The sequence below is a fragment of the Pinus tabuliformis genome, chromosome 4_1 (genome assembly GCF_031772625.1).
Source record: "Pinus tabuliformis cultivar Carrire ecotype Pingquan chromosome 4_1, CPIR1, whole genome shotgun sequence".
In the NCBI taxonomy this organism is placed as follows: domain Eukaryota; kingdom Viridiplantae; phylum Streptophyta; class Pinopsida; order Pinales; family Pinaceae; genus Pinus; species Pinus tabuliformis.
In genome coordinates, this window is record NC_142303.1 from 486,234,429 (window position 1) to 486,242,186 (window position 7,758).

General features: G+C 35.3%; 1 pseudogene; it reads right to left on the minus strand.

The window, feature by feature from the left end:
* Positions 1-6,801: 6,801 nt before the first annotated feature.
* On the minus strand, positions 6,802-7,280 carry LOC149176625 (antifungal protein ginkbilobin-like protein pseudogene; annotated as a pseudogene).
* Between the last annotated feature and the right edge of the window lie 478 nt (positions 7,281-7,758).

The window sequence follows — 7,758 nt, forward strand, 5'->3', positions numbered from 1 at the left end:
TGGAAAACCTAGAACAAAGGAATGTAGGGGCAAATAAATAAGGAAATACACGACAGCGAAGGTGTGAAAACGATGAAATCCACACCAGGATTAGCACCCAGAAACCCAGGAAAGAAAAGGGGCAGAAAAAAGCAGAATGAGCTATTGATGGAATGTGGAAAGCTAATGATAGATTCAGGTAAGATGAAGGACATCCAGGAAACCATCATCGCGCACTATTGTTCGGTCCACTTGACCCATGTGATATGATTCTTAACTGTTGGATTTTTCATGGTGGATCGATGGTCAGGAATGAGCGTGCATGTATGTGGGTCCAGGGGTTAAGCGACGGGCTACATGGTTCGGTGATTTCCTCCATGGCCGTCAGATCTGGTGAGAGGATTGAATGGTTGAGATTAAAGAGGAAAGTTGGGATGAGTAATAGTCCCATGGCGGGAGTCATTGTCTTGAGTACGGCTAATAGATGAACTCGATATCCTTTTAGAATCTGTTTCATTTTCGATTAGGACCCATTTGTAAAAGGTTAGGTGGGCGCTTAGAGCCTGCTCATTTTGATTGGCTTCCATTGATCTTTGATGGTAGGCTTGTAATGTCTTAATTTTTTTAGTCTTTTGAATGGTCTGAGGTTTTGTTGTTAGGGTTTGGAATTTCGGCGTACAGGGTGCTGCTCGTGGCCCATAGACCCTCGTGGACTTTGTACTTTATGTAATTTATTTTCCCTTTTAATGATATCGAAGGCTCGACTCTTGCTTCAGCAAAAAAAAGGGGAGAACTCTTGCTATCATTTCCTTATCTATGAGCATAAGGTCCTCTGAGATAATGAATCTGTCTAGTTTTGAGGCCACCTGAGACTCACCTCCTCTTTTTTTGTTCCAGGTAAAGAGACCTTTACTTGTTACAATGTCCACTAACTTCATATTATCTATGAACATTTGAAAAGTTAAAGAATATTTACCTGCAATTCTGGTTCCCCATTTTTTTCTTTGAAAGTGACTTGATCATATTGAAATCAGCCCCCAAAATCCATGGTGATCCTACATGTCTGTCTCTGAGATCCTCCAGTGAATTTAGAAACCTGAGTTTCTCATCCATTCTTTGAGGACCATAAAGATTCATTAACAGGTAGGTTTCCTTGACTCCCACCAGCTGAATGACCACAAATAAATAATCCCTGGATGCCTCAGCATCTATTATGCCATTTTTTGGGGATTACAAAGAGTGAGAATAGCTCCTGCAGTATTCTTTGCTTTAACTTCCAAAAACTCAATCTATTGAGCCATTTGCTATGGATTTCTTTTATTTTCTAAATGGAACATTTGGTTTCCTGGATGAAGAACACATCCGGAGCTACTTGTTTCATTATATTACTCAATAGTATTTGTTTTATTTTACTATGTAGACCACTGATATTCCAAGACGTAAACTTCATTATTAAAGATTTGTGAAGGAGTAGTTCATTAGGTCTTTCATCTTACCTGAATCTATCATTAGCTTTCCACATTCCATCAATAGCTCATTCTTCTTTTTTCTGCCTCTTTTATTTCCTGGGTTTCTGGGTGCTAATCTTGGTGTGGATTTAATTGTTTTCACTCCTTCGTTTCCCTGTCTTTTATTTCTTTGCCCCTACATTCCTTTGGTCTGGGTTTTCCATAAAAACAACTGTTGATCTCTGCTAAACTTCTCTGGAGGTAACACATCTACACATTCCCTAGTTCCTTGATCCAGGAAACCTTCCAGATCTAGGTTCTCTTTCTCAAGTATTTCTTGTAGTTCATGGTCCTCCATTTCCATCTCACTCTGGGTCATTTCCCGGTCCATTTACAGATCAACTTCATTCATCATAGTTTCTTTTTGTTTCATATTATCATGTAATTGATAATTATCTTCTTCTACCCCATCCTCCACTCGATTTCCTTCTTTTGTCTGATCTTCTTTTGTAATCCCTTCTTCCTCTTCGAGAAATTGGAACCTGTTCTGACTGGTTTGTTGCCTTCCTGATTTTTGTGTCTTTCGCCTCCTTTTGCTTCCTTTAACTTTATGTGCCTCTTTATGAAAGCTTTCAGTATATTTTATTGTGTTAGCTTTGTTTCTATTCACTATTTTACTGAGAGGGCACTCATTGATTAGGTGCCCATGCTCATGGCATTTGCGACATATGAATGGAATATGTTCATAATCTACTGTTTGAACCCATTCTTCACCATATAATTCTAGGATTACTTCATTTGGTAAAGCTCGAGAGAGATCCATCCCCACACATATTCTAGCAAAGGAAGTGTACTTTCCCCTTCTAGTGGCCTCATAAGGTTTGACAAAACATCCTAACTTATTTCCTATGTTAGATAAGGATTCCATTTGCCAGTAATCAAGAGGTAGAGAGTAGAGTCTTACCTAGACCGGGAATGAAGTGAAAGTCTCACGTTCCAGAACAAAATTCATAATCCAGGGTTGCATATAGAGGCCTACTGCAGCATAAAAGTAGGGCCCTCCTTCAAACATTCTGTCCTTATCTTCATTTTCAAATACCACAGTGAAGAAGCCCTTTGACCCAAGATGTAGGTCAATGCTTCCTTTTGGTTTCCAGTGATATTTAATCCGTGTTTGTAAAGCTTTTTTAGTGGGCCATAAAACCAATGAATTTGCAAATGATTGCATAAGTTTGCATGTGTTCCCTGTGCACCTACAGCGCAGTATTATTTAAAGCAACTATGGGTATGACCATAGCTTTAGGTTTACATGGTCCCTTCTGTGCTTTGTCTTTAGTTCCCTATTCCTTGTCTTCTTCCTCATTTTCCATAGTGTTGTTATTCTCCCTTGATTTAGTGACATCCTGTTCCTCTTCACTGTTTCTCTTCCTTCCTTCTGAAGGACCTGTATCATTCTCCATTCGTTTTTTACCCCTGCTAGCTACAGCCTGCTTGTAGGAGGAAGTGGAGCTCCCTCCTTTACGACCATCCATAGAGAACAAACTCTGCAAAAACTTGGAACCCTAACAAATCGCCCTACACAGTTTTTCGGTCGCCGCCTCTGAGCTGCTAGATATAATATCTAGGTTTCCTCAAATACAAATCAGCCTGCTTGTAGGAGGAAGTGGAACTCCCTCCTTTGCGATGATCCATAGAGAACAAACTCTGCAAAAACTTGGAACCCTAACAAATCGCCCTACACAGTTTTTCGGTTGCCGCCTCTGAGCTGCTAGATATAATATCTAGGTTTCCTCAAATACAAATAAATTTATTACTATATAGTTCACTGAGTTTTGGATACATGGTGATCGAGTGCTTTGTTAAGACACCCCTTGATTTTGAGGTCATATTCATAATCTTTAGCATGGCATACTAACAAAATTAGCGGTTAAAATGGATTATATATATATATATATATATATATATATATATATATATATATATATATATATATATATATATATATATATATATATATATATATATATGAAATGAAATTTTCGTCTTTTTATTATGTTTAATAGTTAGAATTCAAATTTCGAAGATTTTTTTATTATACATGAAATATTTATGTGAAATATCAACTAACAAATTAAAAGTAAATAAACATCTATAATATTGTTCATTTATCTATATGTTTGAATTTTAAATACTTTTAAAATTTTCATATTAATAATTTGTTTTTTATTTTGCCTTCTCTTCTCCCTTTTTTTAATCCAAATATTACTTCAACATAATTTGAATATTGAAATTTTACGTAATTCACTTCTACCTATATATATATGTGTGTGTGTGAGAGTCTTCTAGTTGTTACAAGTAATATTCACTATATCATATAAATCTTCAAGTAAAAGAAATATTTAATTACTCAAAAAAATTATAAAATAATTTTAAATCCACATTATTGTTAATATCAAATTAAATACATCAAATATTATGTGATTTCCTTGTGTAAAAGATAGACATATCCTGAATACCCATATGTTAAAGTTTTAAGAAATTTCAGATTGTTTTACAATTCCATTAACAATTGTGTTTCTAAAAGTAGTTTTTTAACACTCACATTTATGACTATGTTTTAAAATTAGATTATCTAGCTCATTATTAAAAGAATCATGAGAATGGGAAAGAAATTCTAAATGGTCTCGAAACCTAGTTGAATAATTTAATTTTATATTTTGAAAATTTGTTTTCATCACTAAAAAAAGGCCACTCTTATAGTTTTTAAATAATATTTAGAATTGTTTAAAATGAATATTTTAATAATTTCAATAACAAAATATTTCAATTATTGCACATAAAACAATTGCTAATCACATATTTAAATGGTTTTTTGGAAAAAATAAACCTTTTATAGACCCAATTCCCAATTATCTCATTGGGCTTTTGCCATTTACTTGCTATAATTATATTTATGTGTATCACAATAAATAGTTGAATAGCATTACAACTTTATTAACAAGTGGAAAAATCTACCACTAAATCACTTATTTATTAAATTTTTATGTATCACAATAAATAGTTGAATGACATTACTTCATTAAGAAGTTGCAAAATCTATCACTTAAGCATTTATTTATTATCTCTATTCCTAACGTTAACCATGTCAATTGAAAATAGCCGATTCCATTTGTTGTTAAAGTTCAAATAATAATATAATACTAATAAAAAGTGATAGTATTTAACCATTACATATTATAGGCAACTTATTCCTAAAGATTATTATAAGCAATCATCTAAAATTTACTATTTAAAAACTTGTAATATATTACAAGTGCTTCATACTAAGCACATCTAGAAAGAATATTTTCTTTCTCTACTTGTTATTAAGTGTATGAATTTAATTTCAATTATCTAATTTTTAAAATGGTTTAAATTCTAAAATCTAAATTTTCTATAATGAAAATTTATCTAATTAAATGAAACTTTAAACAAATCCAATTATAATAGTAAACTATTAAGAAAAGATTTTAGATTATTCATTTTGAAATAAATAATAAAAAAAAACATTTTTAGATTTTTTATTTTGAAAGAAATAATAAGGAGGTCGAGCTTACTTTAAACAAATTAAATAATAAAAGCCTAGTTTACTTCAAACAAATTAAATTATAATAATAAAATATTTCATTAAATTAATGGATTTTTTTTTTAAATAAATTATAAACGAGCTCATTTAAACAAACATGAAAAAAAAAATTCAGATTTTCATTTTAAAATAAGTTATAAATTAACTTTGTATTTTTGAACAATTTTACATTCACCAAATTCTTACAGGACTTAAATAAAATAAAACAATAAAAATAAAAATTATACTAATACAGTCCACATAATCTAAACGTAAAACCCCAAATGGCAAATATTCCTAATCTAAACATAAAACCCCAAATAGAAAATATTCATATATTACTAATTTTCATAGTTTGATCAAAGATTGTTCTCAGTCAACAAACCCCAAAACTATTACATCTTAAAACACTGATTACCAAATGGAAGTATGATGGCACTTGAGAAAATTCGGTTTATCATCTTTGTTTAAAAAAACTCTCACCTTGACACTCTATCCATATGCTTTAAAACTGGTTTTTCAACAAGAGCAGATCTCCAAAATTTATTTCAAACATAAGATCCAGCAAACATAGTCCAAGATCGATTAATTAATTAATTAATACAAGCTCACGGTTCCTGTTGTTTACCATTCCCATTCCATCGTTTTAATTGCTGCGAAAACATACACACATGTAGACTTAATATATATTTTTTCTCTAATATTTATAACAAAAATCCACAGCATTTTTCAAACGAGTTTAGCTACACTTCAACGTGACTTAGCAATGTTAATGATATTCATATCTACGGTGAGAATAACTTTGACTTTGCAACAGTTCCCTTCGTTTTTTCCATGGTAAATCGGACCCTCCTTTGCTCAATCCAACGGGGGAAACTCATTCTCATTGTTCCTGTCTTCCTGTTTGACTTGACTATGGAATTGCTGCACAGCTAGAGTTCCAGAGATTGAAACAATCTCGATCCATCACCAAAGCTAGTGCTAAGGCAAGATCAATCAGCTATATACCTGAAAGCACCATCGTCCAGGCAAATCGTCCAGTTAGTTTTGCCTGGGTTGGAATCCCATTAAAGAACACAATAATATGAAGAAATTCAGAAGACCCACCTGATTATAATTCAGCGCCTCTCGTTGTAATCCAATGCAGAAATGGTGCCCACAGGCTCGCTGCGAAATACAATAGCGACCTCCGGATATTTTCCCAGGCATCAGCCACCATGGGATGCGAATCAAAAAGACTGCGTCTGGATACCCTTCATTGCAGCCTGATTCAACGACATTATTTCACTGCAGTCCCTGCGCTTTGGGCTCTCCAGCGTCCTTATCAGCGGTGGGCAGGGTTCGTAAGTGAGACTTTTCTCGTCCAGAGACGGACATTTCAGGCTGATTGTTTCCCTGGTTTCCTTCTGCGAGGTGCAAGCGGGAGCAGAGCTGAATAAATTGGGGGCAGAAAATTCCATAAGCCCTTCCATTATTTTCCCTCTTCTACCACCACCACCATTTCATTTCAATTTTGAAAATTTACCGCTCAACTTCTTGAGTTTGAAATCCTTTGGCATTGAATGGATATAGGTGGATAGTCTGCATTAACTTCATGACAGGCGTAAGTTGGAATGGCAAGGCCCTCATTGGTGGGTCCCGCGTATGTCACCGAAAACGCGAGGTCGCCCGCCGGAGTTATGTATGCCATCCTGCCTGACGTGCACCACATACATAGCCGGCAAGGGCATTTATGACTCAATATATGGCTGGTTAGTCCTTGCCCAAACGTAAACATATGAGATACTAGATGCGTATTGTGCAGTTGAGTAGACGTTGACTTAACTAAAAGCTGTACTGCTCGTATTGGATGAAACAGTCAGTTAGCTGAACTCGAGCACCGATGGCGTTGTCGCAAATGTTTCTGATGCGGCCGCCAAGGTTTTTAAGGCAAGCGGTGCAATCAGACTGAGATATTTCCTGATTGCAAATCCCACGCCCATAGGCACTGGGTGAGCCTGCTCACGACGCTTTGTAGTCGTAACCGCTGAAGGCAGTGTTTTCCTCTAGATCTCCGAGCAGGGATCCGAGAGTACTAAAAAAGGGACTTCCGCTTTGGATCTTCTGCGTGTTACACGCAGACGATACGAATTTTGTCTTTGGCTTGCCTACAGCAGTGCCCACCATCAGGGCTACTACCATTACTGCCAATGCAAAGCCAAATAATTACCTCATCTCGAATGATATATATATAACCTCTACAATGGGAAATGAAATGCTGGGTGGAATGATATATGACCTCTAATGCAGCCTCCATTTATAGGTCTCCCGGTCGCGGGGATGGCTGTGTATGAGTAGGATTATGGATAATATCGGTCTGTCGATTATGGGCCGAAGGATAATATCTCTCTGTGGATTGTGAAATGCACGAAAGATTATGGATAACATCTGTCTGTGGATTATGGGCCGAAATGCAGGAGGCATTCTAGACCGTTGGCCCCATCATGAGTGCGAGTGGAGTGAAGTGAACCGGACAAACGAATAAGCCCCCTCAACACCGTGTCAGTAAAGATGGATAGTGACACTTTATTTAATAAACCAATGAGTTGAGAGGCCTCCTACTTCACGCTTTCCAGAATTAACATGCTGCTTAAGATGAAACAGATGGTATACAGTTTTCATAATTACTATGGGGTTTATATATATATATATATATATAAACCTAATAGTGAATCTATAAACCACATA